At 40.4% G+C, this 12,295-nt stretch overlaps 1 pseudogene; it reads left to right on the top strand.

The window, feature by feature from the left end:
• Positions 1-1,176: 1,176 nt before the first annotated feature.
• LOC147418620 (uncharacterized) lies at positions 1,177-2,281 on the top strand (annotated as a pseudogene).
• Positions 2,282-12,295: the final 10,014 nt, after the last annotated feature.

Raw genomic sequence — 12,295 nt, 5'->3', positions numbered from 1 at the left:
CTGAAGGTGTGCTTTGCTTCTTTTTCTTTGGTGAGAAGATGCTCGTTGTCGGCTTGCTTTTGGGACTCCAAGGAGGAGAGGCGAGTTTCAAGGGCTGCAAGACGCGCCTTGAGTTCTGCATTCTCATCCTCGAGTTTTTGAATCTGGAGGTGAAGGCGGTCCATCGGATCCACCTGCAGGGTGGGCACTAAAAGGCGAGTCCGCTTGATTGGGGAGAGAGAGCCTCTGCGTTGCATTGCAACTTGGAGAAGTGCCCTTCACGGGGAAAGGCCTCGAGCCTTAAACGAGTCGACGCCGTTTAGGAGGCTCCCATGGAAACATACCCCTGTTAGGGTCTGCTCATTTGAAGCTTTGCCTGTCCCCGTGAGAAGAGGCTCCTGTGTGTTTAGGGTTGGAGAGGGGGTTGTTTACTGTGTGTGACATAGTTTACTGTGTGTGTGATAGGGTGCTTATTCAACTGAAGCAAAGCAAGGTTTGGGCTTAAGAGAAAATCGCAGGTCGGGCTTAATGGAGAGTCGTAGAGAAACGTAGACGCCAACGGCCATGTCGCAAGTCGGGCTTAATGGAGCCAGCGCGACTGAGAATGTCGCAAACCTGAGCGGATATAGCCTGGGAGATGGGGAGCGGGGGCGGAGCTGTGGTTGTTGAAGGTGCTCCCACAGGGCTACCCCTCGCCCTAGGGAGGCCGACAAGATGGAGAGAGAGAGAGAGAGGGCCGAGCTTTGCTACGCCTAGGGTTGGAGCCGACGAGATGGAGATGAAGAGAGAGAGAGAGAGAGAGAGAGAGAGAGAGAGAGAGAGAGAGAGAGAGAGAGAGAGAGAGAGAGAGATGAGAATGCCTATTAATGTCTAGGCAAAGCAACTCTTCATTGAGGAGTTTAGGGAAAGAGATAGGGCGCTTGTCGCCTATTGTAGAGTAGACGAAACATGTCCAAAGTGGAATAGAGCATGGGAGAAACGTGTTGATCTTATCCACCATATCAAAGAGCGCCATGGTCTTATCGTCGACGTTCCTCATAGAGTCACAGGGAGACCAAAGGGTAGTCAAAAGTCCGCATTGGCTAATGGATTACGGTCTCATAGGCAAGCCAAAATGCGGTTTCAAAGCATCAAGACTCGCATAAAACTTGCTCGAAAGAAGCATTTAAAATATCTCAATGCAAATGGTGAGAAGAGATGGCGCTTAAGCTCTTCCTTCCAAAAGATGCCATACGAAGAATGGTTTGTGAACCATGTGCAAGAGGAAATGACAAAGTGAGAGAGAGTGACATGCCAACTCGAGTTGCAAAGATGAAAACAAATATTGCAAAAGGATATGAGAGGATGGTAAGAGATCCTCTCATTCTTTGCTTCAATGCTTTCATAATTGTATCTTATATATAAAATTCTAAGTTTAAGATTGTTTGCACTCTTAAATGTCTCTTTAGTCAAGAAAATACAAGAATGACAAACATGAGGAAGAAAAAGAAAAGGAGATGGATTTAGAACCTGAGGATAATGCTGTCTCACCTATTAAGAGTATGGAGAGTGAAGATGAATATACATCACAAATGGAGGATGAGGAACATCCCCAACCAAGATCTCTGGTAATTTGCTAAGTATTGGTTGTTTTATTACTTTGTACCCATAAGTTGTCACGGCTTTATTTTCAATTTTTAACATTTTTGTTTTGTTTCTTTTTATTCCATTAACCAAGTGATCATGTCGCCAATGAAAAATAGTAAAGGCAAAGTCCAAACACATGTAGACATTTCTTCTCCAAGTGGGAGTACTTATGCGCATGACCTCTTGATGGGCTCAAACATGCCACGATACACGCTCTTCCATATAATGGCTCAATTTCTTTTTGACATAGTATGTAATGAGTGACCCATGCTTAATAGATCTTCTAAGGTATCCCCATCCAATTGTGCCATCAAGATATGGACTTGAGATAGCATATGATGCTAAACTTGCAAGTGACATTACAAGCAAGAGAGCAAGTTCACGTGCACTCAATTTCTTTGTCATGTAAGTGTTGCTTGTTAGAGTTAATTTTTGATTGAATGGTTTACAAATATGTAGCATAATAAGGCCACGACCTTGTAGGTGGATGGAGCATATTTTTTAAGAGGAGGCTCTCAATCATGTTTGGTTCATTGATAGCTTGTGGTTGTCTTTTGTTCAAACCTTTCCTAGTGAGAGGGCAATGTGCAACTACTTTGGCAGAGTTGATCTTTCTAGCCGCATGCTCACTTTTTTTCCGATTGTGGATGAGTATGGAGATGCTAGTAATGTATGATTTATTCATATGTGTTTACCTTAACTTTTACATATATTGTACAAATGTCTTTTGGTAGAGGCCATTGGACGCTTGCTATATTTTTCAGTTGCCATGTACGACATGTGTCTCGCTTACAAAAAGACCTCGTTACGACCTCGTTGGTGTTTTCTACCAAGAATACCAGTTTGGAGAGCGGGCTTCTTAGGGTGGGTGATTGGTCCCTTGATGTCTCCTTCATTCAAAGCCTCACAATCCGCTTTGCACTTTCCGTGGCCAAGACGAGTTTGAGTGATGTGTGCTTGAACTTGGTGGATGCTACCTTGCATTGGTAGTTGAATTTCGTTTGGGTTGATTAGTGATCCAAGCGTGTCTCTTGCGGACTTCAGTTGATGCATGACAATTTTCATCTCTCTAGAGATTTTATTTGGAAGCCGTTTCTCAAGTGAGTGAAGTATGTCCTTGATGTCTTGCATTCAGTGCTCCAATCTGGGCAATCGCAATAGTTGGCTTGCAAGCTAACATTATACCACTGATTTGGGATACTTGTGCTGGGTATTTTGAATTGTAATGTCATTTCATTGACAACCACTAGACATGATTGGTCTATCATATACCTTTGCAAAATTTTCTCTCCCTCTTGAAGCTTGCTAGTATGTTTTTGGGAACAACCTTGAAGTCCAAATCTGCCAGAGTCAGCTGCACACATCAAACTTGTGAACATGCATGTCGTTCCATAGAAAAAATGGCATACATTTGCAAGAATATGATCTCTATATGACTTTAACTATACATATTTCTTGCTTTTGCATAAAGAACCTAAGCAAGGTTCCACCCATGGGATTTCCAGAATCACCCACAAGTGCATGTATTAGGTCCACAATAGAGCGATTGGTGCGTGCTTCCAATAGAGGGTACCTGATATATTTCCATAATTGTTCTACCAAGTTTGTGGTGTCAACAGTACCATGGGAAAACAACCTTCCAAATTTTGGCCATCGTGATCTCCACATACAAAACTTCCCGCACCACCCATTAGTGACATAGCGCACCACATTCGGAAGGTTTGAATATCGATCAAGTACTTGTTGATATAGATCATCTCGCTTGAACAATGCATGAGATTTGAAATTTCCATGTATAGATCATCTCGTAACTCTTTTGGAACCTCCAAGCACAAGAGAGAACATTGAATAATGTGACATGCAATTTGACGGCGTGGCACTTCTACTAGCATTTCCCAACAATGTGGATCTTGATCGATCACATTTGAAAATTCTTCTAGTTCCTGTTGTGACTTGTCAATGACGAGTGCAGTAGGTCGAATGCATCCCATTCTTGCAAATATTATGTTGAGTGTCACCTCCAAAGCAATAACATCATGATGTGCCCCTACATCCATTGTACATAACATGAACCATAATGGGATGCCTTGTCCAAGTTGGTTGGGTAACACTGTTGCAAATAAGGGAAGACCAAACACATTTGTCTTGAATGTGCTATCAATCACCCATGAATTGTTGGAAGAGAATTGCATAGCCATATGTAGCATCCAATCATCTTGTAGAATTAAAATAAATGGTTTGTACTTTGGATTTGGTGTGGTTGGATTATAAGGCTGGAAATAGACCACCTACGTACATAGAACATGTCAATAGAATACGTAAGACAGGGGTGACTAGAGCCTGAGAGTCCACCACCCAACCACCCTTTATATAGGCATGCCCTTGGCCCTTTGCCCTAGTTGGACTCCCCGTTCCACACTGCCTAGCCCAGCCTTGCCTTGTCTAGTCCGGCCTTGATGGTGTCTTGACAGAATACTAGAACGATACTGACGGAGAAGAGCCGGTAGATTGTTATTTTAGTTTTTGTAAAGCTGCAACCCCAATATGCATGGTTGCCCAATCATCGTTAGGGATTCTACCTATACACATGACCACGATAAATAGAAGCATTGATATACACCTCAATAATGGCAAAAAAATAAGGTTGAGCCTACCTTCAATGCATTTTGATAGGACACCATTTGAACCTCCTTCGAAATCATAAAGAACCGAAATATGATTTGATCAAGCATGGCATCTCTCTCCCTTTGATACCTTTCCTTAGATAGTGACATTTGTGCAACATGACGAGAGCTACCGACATCAAACAAATCCTCAACACAACATTTCACAATAGATAGATGTACTGGCAAAGGATAGAGACCACTTCTACTACCTGGGAGATGGCCATCACGATTAGGGTAAATCTGTCATCTTATCATCATTGCTTTGCACTTGAACTTTGAATGGACAACCACATCTTTTTGATGTTCTAATTCTCTTCTTCTCTAAACCGTGGTGCTCTGGCTTTCCACCTCTATGACAAATGTAGTCAATCACAAGAGTTGTAGAATGCCGCTTCCTTGTAGATCGCACCATAACTAGTCTTACTTTGTGCTCAATCATTAGTTGCTCTAGTTGAAAATCCAAATTGGTTTTGAATGTACTTATTACATATGATGGAGCATGTTAAGATCAAACTTGCACTGAGACGCCACTGTAGTCTTGTTTTGATGGGTACATCCACAAGAGTTGACAAAATCTTTGAAGTAGGATATGGGAATCCCATAGCGACGGGCATCAATGCGCCATGTGAACTGCAATGTATGAAGTGTGTTGGCAAGATCTCTATGACAAGATGATCCATCTATGTGATGCCCACCCTCAAAAGTGGTTTGCCAATCCTCCACATGCGATTCTCATGGATGGGTTGAGTTTGAGACAAATACAAAGTGAACCATTTTCTTCTTCTCTTAAGCAAAATGTCTCTTTAATTTTGCGCCACTTCTTAAGATCAAGCATCCCTCTATGATCAATCGTTTTGAGTGTATGCAAAGACATGGAGGTATCCTCATTGAGTGATGTGATCATTAAACTATATGCATCTTTATCAAATGAGAAGTACTTGGAAGATATATTCGAGTCACATCCACTGACATGGAGTCCTCAAACATTGGCATTATCAGGGTCTTGTTCATCTTGTATATGTTTGTGCGCATCATCTTCTTCTTCACTTGAGCTAGTAAAGGAGCTTCCCTGGATGCTAAAATCGTCATCCGCATCATCCGTTTCACCATACCACTCCATGACCACAATAGAGAAGAGTGGAAGGGGGGAAGGAAAAAGGGAATAAGAATCGAGTTGAGGTGTAAGTAAGAGGAGAGAAGGAAAAAACCACACCGCATCCCACTCAAATTTACAGAACAATTCGAATTTACATAACATCCTGAATTTACATTACAGCCTGAATTTATCATTTTTGAACGTAAGTTCTTCTTTGCTTGATGCCTTGCACTACTCACACTACCTCCACAATGATCAAAATGTGAGGCTAAGTGCATATTCTTGCATTTAATGACCACATGTCCTCACTTTTCAGGCTTTTACTTCCAAAAGCGATGTTACTTCTCATCATTTATTAGCGCTGCCCCCCACCTGCATTTACCGGTTTTCCCAAATTTACTATTTTTCTTGAATTTACCAATTGCCATTCACAAAAATCGACGGCCAGCACGCCTTGATTCGACTCTTTTATCTCCTCCACCCTTGATCCCCTCCAATTAACGGCGTGCCATATAGAGAGGAGGGTTGCTAGGCGTCTTAATGTTGTTTTTCGCAAAACGTTCACTCACGAAGCCTGCAGGGACCATGCAGCTTCAGGGAGACTGCCTACTGGGCTTGTTTTTCACAAAATGTTAATGGACCAAGCCCGCACGAACAAAGTGAAATGGGTAATATGGCTAGCAACATATATATAACCCACCAGAATTGTCCGTTTTTTTTTTTTTTTTTTTTGGGGGGGGGGGGGGGGGGTTGCATTAACCTTTTATTGTTGTTGTTTGACCATGGCTTTTATTGTTGTTGTTTGACCATTGGGACAACGATCCCCACACCCGAAAAGTCGTAGGTTCGAGACTCGAGAACATTTGCTTGCCCTTTTTTACATCGTTGTGTCTCCTCGTGCAATCCCCAAGATCAATTGTTCACCATTGATTCCATCTCCCTTGGTTCATTTAAGAACCTGTGGGAAATAGTGTCGTGGGGCTGGCAAGGGGCAAAAAATCCATTTACAACACGTATCTCAACACGTTTAGACTAGTTGTAGAGCCATTTTTTGAACCTGCACCATCAATTATAAATAATATAGTATGTTACATATTGTCTCTAGCAACAAAATATCACATGACCATGTACACACAATAGTCATGTCTTGCTATGAGTACTCTCTTTGTACCTGCATTTCCAATCTCCCAACTTCTCTCCTACTGATACCTTCCCCAAGCTCCGATAAGAATCCCTTCACTAAAATTATTGTTGTGCTTCATGGTCCTACCCATGTTAGGTGCATCCTGCAAGCAATCACTTTAAGAGACAATGTTCTAGACATAAAGCTTATCAATCACTCTTTGTGATTTCATGAGTAAATCACACTTGGCAAAGCATAACATTTCTTCCAAGAATCCATGATTAACAATCTCATCATGAATATGTTTGCCCATGTAGGATTGTTATATAATGCCACGTCCCTTCTAAATGCATGCATACATTATTACATTCACAAGGGAACCTCACTTTTCATTTAGTGAATATAATTGAGTGCTTCCTTACTTTATGCTATGTGGGTACGCCTTCAAGCTATGAGGGACAATATTTAAGACATAAATCTTATCAAGCACTTTTTGTGCTTTCATGAATAAACCATACTTAGCATACACGCAAACGAAAGAAATGCCAAGAGTGACATTATTTCCAAGAATCCCTGACAACAATCTCTTCATGGATTCATCTACCTATGGCACCTTCTTGGATAATGTCATGTGCCTTCAAGATGCAACCATTGCATTTGAAAAGAAATCCTCACTTCACATTCTTTGAAAACAGCCCAACACTTCTTGCTCTTGCCATTGTTGGGCATATTTGACAATTTATACACTTCAAGAGACAATATGTTAGCATATCGCCGCAATGAACGTCTATATAGCTATCTGGCAGTAACATACACAATATGTCAATTCTCACGGAAGTGACATGGATCGGGTGTGGACACACATTAAGTTTTCCAAATTCAATAAAGTGAACCTATGTAGGAAGATGAACAACCACAAATCAAGAACCAACAATTGGTTTCATCTGTCAATCTTCACACCAACTAATCATTGGATGGTTTCTAAACTAAACGAACTTGAAATGCTACAAAATTCTAAGAGACTATAGGCAAGGACTATTAGAACATATCTAGACCGTGAAAACCTAATTCTGAGAGGTACACAAATAGTGATCGTCGTTGACCAAGTCACCAAAACATGAACAAAAACAATCTAATAGAACCTCTTAAGACTTAGAAATACCAAAAGATAAGTATTTACACTTGAAAATGCAACAACCAAAAAGCATAGAGGACCCTGCAAAATACCAAAAATAATAGACTATAAGCCATAAAACAATAGATCTGCATACCTGGCGAGCCGTCCTTGCACATAATCAAAGCTATATTGGATAAGAGAGAGACAGAGAATGAGAGAGAGCACAAAAGCATATGCAAATACACCTCCTAGAGCGGAGTGCTACACTGGCACAGCAAGAGGAGTGAGGAGAGAGGAGAGAGGAGAGAAGATGAACACAGACATTGGGTGCAATCTCCCCCCGTACAAGAGTGAGCATTTCCTCTTGCATGTATTTATTTCTAGATTTCTTGAATGCTCAGAATGGATACAGACTGTTCGTCTGAACATAAAGTGACCATAGCTCATAACGAGCACATAAATAATGAAATTTTCATAAATGTGATATCCTTTCACATAGCCCATAGCTCACTCATGCTTTTACCACCTGCCATCTCCAATAAATAAATAATTTTTCATTTCCATTACAGACCTCTTTGTTAGAAAGAAAATGTCCATAGTTGCGAAGATCATAAGCTACAAATCATATTTGGTAAAAAACAATGGTAAGTATTATGTCTCAAAAATATTATGTAAGAAAATAAGACTCATGAAGTTAAACATACAAAGTTCTTTATCTTTTTCATTATCCACATCCCATACCACTAGAATAAACAATATATGTCATATCGTGATGTATCATGATATCATTGGTCACACTCATCGTTTAGAAAACCAATTCTGATAAATATCAAGTCCAATTCCATATAGAATGTCGACAACCAATCAAGCTACACCAAATTCCGAATTCAATTCCAAATCCAAATATCTTCCATTATATACCCGGTAACAAAATCATTGTGGCCAACCATTGTAGCATGATTTTGTGATCAATGTTGCCTAAATCAACGAATCAACACCAATGAGACGTGCTACCTAACTCGGTGAATCTGCACTTTTGTTGTCTAAATCGGCAAATCTGCACTGATATTATTTAAAGTAATGAATTTGTTGTTTGCTAGTGTGCTGCCTAAATCGACGAATCTACACTCGTGATGTCTAAATTGGTGAACATGCACAATGAATTGGTGTTTCCTAAATCAACGAATCTAACTTCAGGATAAGCATTTAGTGTCCAACGGTATTCTCACTCGTTGCAAAGTTGCTTGAGTGTAGTCTCTTAGAAATATTTGCAAAGAGAGTCACTTAAAATAAATTAAATAAAATGAGCATTAATGTATCAAACCGAGTATATTAGTATAGTCACTGACAATTGAGCAACAAATAGCTCCAGCTTATGTTAGCACTAACCAAGCTTCAACACCACCGCAAACCCTAAACTGGGGTTTTTTGTATAAGAAGATGTTGTAAAAGGTGGTGCAAGATTTGGAGATCTTAAGATAAGGAAGGGAGTAGAATAGGCACTAGGGTGGTGTATCATATATGGTATTTGGGTGTAAAGATACATAGAGAGAGAGCTTACTCCTTAGAGATGATTGAAATGATCTTGCTAGACATATATTATTAACATGCAGTGAGAAATTTCATACCCGGATGTCCTCTGATACGATAGCATTGTTTGTAGCTTTATCTGCAAAAGTGTAACTCAAAGACAAAGCTCTAAAGAAGATTTCTTGTTGATTTCAACAACAATTTAACCACACACTAAATACATTAACAAATTAAAATTTTGTAATGACAAAATTGGTGAAAAGTCAGGGCTATTTGCGCTAGAAACTAATAATAATAATAAAAAGTGGTCAATTATGAGTTATAAATATGGAGAGTTTTTTGCAAGGTAGGGATGGTAGTCGGTAGAGATTAGTGTTGTGTGAAAGTAGTGCGAAGGTCAAATAATAGCTCCAAATGATAAACAAATCATGGTGCTTTTATGTAAACAACTATAGAAAAATTTCCATTCCTAGTACATAACCTTAGATTCATAATGATTAACCGTAGTCATTTATAGGGGAGTATTATAAATAATAGCAAGCATGTCATACACACATAAAGAAATGAGGCAACAATATCGACTTCAATATTCACATGATGCTATATTCAATTCTAGTTGCAAAGATAACAAAGTGCCATCCCAATTTCATTACATCATTCCTTATGGGTATAATCATCAATAGGATGCTGCTCTAAGGGTAATGCAAATTATGTCAGTGCAGCTCTATGAAGTGATCAATAAAGATTCCATAAAGATAGAGAGAGTGTACTGCAACCATTTTGGAGTTTTTATGCTAACATGTAGGTCATGCGGATTTTGGTCTTGAAACTCAACAAATTCTATTCAGCAGGAGAGAAAAAGGTGCGGTCGATAGTTGAAAAGAACATTGTATTCCCTGGTGTAGAGGCAAAAACTGGGTCTTCAAGCTTGTTTGGTTGTGAGTGCGTGAGAAAATTCACAAGGATATCTTGGCACAAATCAAAACCATTTCGTTTTCTTTAAACAATGAATGAATGGGTTAGATTATGTGGGAATAGAGCCTCTCATTGTGTTTTCATTGCTACAGATCGTCTATTACGCATGATTTCTTGGACTTTGTCTACTGCGAGCATATGTGAGAGTCTCAATATCGAAGGTTTTGGTTAGCATGACATGGAATTCCGCTATAACAAATTGGAGTGCTCTAGTCTCTTTCTTCTTGCCCCCCTCTGCAGAATGTGTTCCATGCTTCTTCATTGCACGTTTCTTCCATGCCTTAATGTACTTAAAGACCATATGGTGAGATTGAGTGCAAAGTGGTTAGTTATGGTTGATTGACATATATAACTTTGTGTTATTGTGGTTTGCCATATGTGAGGCCTAGGGTAAGACCAGGCGTTAGGCCAAGGGTTAAGGTGGGCATGCGGTCAAGGGGGCCCTATTATTAGCAAGACACTAGGCAAGGCCTATATAGGGCTCAATCGGGTGGAGAGTTGCATGCTCTAGTCCTCTCAGTCTTAGATTGGTATCAGAGCTCAGGGAGAGGGGCAACAATGGAGGAGGGGAAGTACAATGGCATGGCCTCTTGTTCACTCTCTCTGGGCATGGCCTGTGCGTGTGTGTGTGTGTGTGTGGATCTTTTGACCTCTCGGCTCATGTCTAATGTGGTTGAGAAGGAGGTGCAGTAGGTCGACAAGGGGACGTGGGAAGCAACGCTTCAGTTTGGAACTCGAGAAGGAAGGGGGGAAGGCTGTGGGAATAGCCCCTTGAACACAAAGATGTCGAAGGAAGCAAGACGCTGCAGAAAATGGGGGGAGCCACATTAATTTTTTGTTTCAACATCGCCCTCGATGGGAGCTCGTAGCTGCATCTCTAAGCCCAACAAGCTTGACGCCGATGGCTGTTCTCTATTGCACGCCATGGTCATATGAATTTCCACACTTTTTTCTTATTTGGGCACCCTAGGGTCACCCTAAGGGACTGTTCCCATGCAAAGGCGAGCAACGGGTTTAACCAAACCCACATGCATTAGCATGCAACCTAGACGAGGAGCAAAGTGCAGAACTTTAGCAAGCAAGCTCACATGCACTAGCATGCAAGGCATGCGAGCAGCAAAGTACAAAAATTGAACTTCAAATTTGTTGAAATGGTTTTCTCAAAATTATTGGCAAGTATCCAACGACAAGGTGGGGTAAGCAACTCTCATTATTTTTAACACAATCTTCAGTTTCTCTTGCGAATTGAGCAAGGCCCTTGACAACACGGCAATGGATTTATTATATGACCTAAGTAACGGTATACAAACCAAGCAACAAATCACAATGGTTAAAACTACAACAAAATCTTGTGTACTCGAGCAAGGCTCAAGATTTCTAAGGGCACATCCACAAGGATATGAAAAAGATCAAGTGCAACATCGTTTGTCAAAGCAGAGATACGTTATCAAGAGGAGAAAAGCGAGATTTTCAGTTAAACATGAAGGTTCATGCAACATGCAAGAGATCGACAACAAGGCAAGTTGAGTCGAGTGATTAATAAGGTATGTTTAGATTTTTAGTTTCTTTGACAAATTGTTCATCCATGTTGCATAGCCCTATCATGCAATAGAGGTGAGTGCACTTTAAGCACTCCAAGCACAAGCGCGGCTTGTGATCGTTACCATAAGCATTAAAATTTGATGCATACATTGTTGGCAAAGCACCAATGATTATTTTGAAAACCCAAATCAAGCATGGCTTGAGTACAAACCACCTCTCTAGCATCTCAAGGAGATCAGCATGGCCTATTGCTAGAGTTGATGATGGGTGCAAAGCTGCTCGGCGTGGTCAACTACTTGTTACAGGTTGAGAAGTCGATAGGGGTTTCTCTATGTCACATTCTGGGTTTGCATTTTTTTAAGGATATGGTTCTTAGGAAATTTTTTCAAGAGGTTCCGTCAATCAAAACAAGTCTATATGGTCAAGGACAATCGTAATATTTTTCTATTTTTCAATACGTGGTACCATTCGACAAGGTCGATAATTTGTGAATGCTCGACAAGGTTGAATTTCTTTTGGTATGACATTTGTAAATTGGCAAGAGTATTGGTTAGCTATGAACAATGGTAGCATTGAGATATATCAATCAAAGACAAGACTTCCCACGTTTGGAATATGCTATGAGCATACGAACTTTGGGG

This window comes from Adiantum capillus-veneris, chromosome 30 (genome assembly GCF_014529385.1).
Source record: "Adiantum capillus-veneris isolate H3 chromosome 30, ASM1452938v2, whole genome shotgun sequence".
Classification (NCBI taxonomy): domain Eukaryota; kingdom Viridiplantae; phylum Streptophyta; class Polypodiopsida; order Polypodiales; family Pteridaceae; genus Adiantum; species Adiantum capillus-veneris.
This window is presented reverse-complemented; position numbering and strand designations above follow the sequence as displayed.